This window comes from Jaculus jaculus, chromosome 9, assembly GCF_020740685.1.
Source record: "Jaculus jaculus isolate mJacJac1 chromosome 9, mJacJac1.mat.Y.cur, whole genome shotgun sequence".
Lineage (NCBI taxonomy): Eukaryota > Metazoa > Chordata > Mammalia > Rodentia > Dipodidae > Jaculus > Jaculus jaculus.
The window spans coordinates 44029481-44031131 of NC_059110.1; the positions used below are offsets into that span (position 1 = coordinate 44029481).

The 1651-nt window shown below is 35.1% G+C and overlaps 1 non-coding gene across 1 annotated transcript; it reads right to left on the reverse strand.

Annotated features, from left to right (window-relative positions):
- Positions 1–367: 367 nt before the first annotated feature.
- On the reverse strand, positions 368–558 carry LOC123463644. The gene has a single exon (XR_006639048.1). It is a non-coding gene; the product is annotated as a U2 spliceosomal RNA (small nuclear RNA).
- Positions 559–1651: the final 1093 nt, after the last annotated feature.

The window sequence follows — 1651 nt, forward strand, 5'->3', positions numbered from 1 at the left end:
ATTTTATGTTTTATCCATGACTTAAATTTGATAAAACTTAAGCAAGCTATTCCAACATATTTTAGCCTGAAAATTAGTTTTTTTTTTCCTTAAAGTTTGTAAACAGATTAAAAACCTTTAACTTTAGGCATGGTGTTTAGGTTTGGCCTGAAAATTTCTTTCTTTCTTTCTTTTTCTTTTTCTTTCTTATTTTTTTTTTTTACATCCATACACCTTTATTTATATACTTTAACATTCTTATCTAAGTACCACTCAAAAGGCATTTTTAACAAGTAATCATTGAAAAATTCCTTCCCAGTTCCTTTAATCAATTCATTTCACCCCATCATTAATTATCTTTCCTTTTTTTTTTTTTTTTATTCCCCCGAGGGGGTGCACCGTTCCTAGAGGTACTGCAATACCAGGTTGAAGTGTGGAGTGGATGGAGCAAGTTCCTATTCCAACTCCGAGTTCCAAAAATCCTTTTACTATATTGTCCTCAGATAGAGGACATATCAGATATTAAACTGATAAGAACAGATACTACACTTGATCTTAGCCAAAAGGCTGAGAAGTGATTAATTATCTTTCTTATAAGGCTATTAAAAAATTACACCAAATTGATTAATCCTATTACTAAAAAGAAAGCAGTCTTAATACAATTTTTAAAAAATTATTTATTTATATAATTGCGAGAGAGAGGGAGAGAGAATGGGCATGCCAGGGCATCGAGCCACTACAAACAACTCCAGATGCATGCACCACCTTGTGCATCTGGCTTATGTGGGTCCTGGGGAATTGAACATGGATCCTTTGGTTTTGCAGGCAAGCACCTTAACCACTAGGCCACCTCTCCAGCCACCTCTGAGAGTTACCCTTATCCACTTCAGCCACATGCATCCTCTGTTTCCTGTTGGGATACTGACCAGAATTTTCGGTTAGTGTGAAGAGATGACTATCTTTCTTCATAATAATAATAATAATAAATAAATAAATATATATATATATAATAGTTTTGTACCTTTTACCAAAAAGTAAACTTGATCTCTAGACCAGAGGAGAATGTGTACTCTTTCTAAATCTCCAATCTTGTGCTTCAAGTCCCTTGACTTAGAATCCTGCTGACTCATCCTTGTTGGTATGTCAGGAGCAACCTGTCCTGGTGTCCTTAATAAATGGGCTGACAATATAATTTTTAATGCAATTTTATATCATTAATACCAATAACACACTTGGAAATGATTTTATTAGGAGTAGCTAAGGCAAATTGTGTTGTTATCTTGAGGCATGCTGGCTCAGAAGTCAGATCAGTTGCCTCCTCCTTTTAAGTAATAGGACATTACAATCTTTTTTTAAAATATCTGACAAATTATAAGTTACCTCTTTAGAGGAAGTTTTTTTTTTTTTTTGGTTTTTTTTTTTTTTTTTTTTTTTTTGGTTTTTCGAGGTAGGGTCTCACTCTAGCCCAGGCTGACCTGGAATTCACTATGGAGTCTCAGGGTGGCCTCGAACTCATGGTGATCCTCCTACCTCTGCCTCCCTAGTGCTGGGATTAAAGGCGTGCACCACCACACCCAGCAGTTTTGTTGTTTTAAATAATCCTCTATGTAAGTTGAACTTGATCTAGAACAAATATCTGGCAAATTCACCCCTGCAAAAGACATTTACCTTT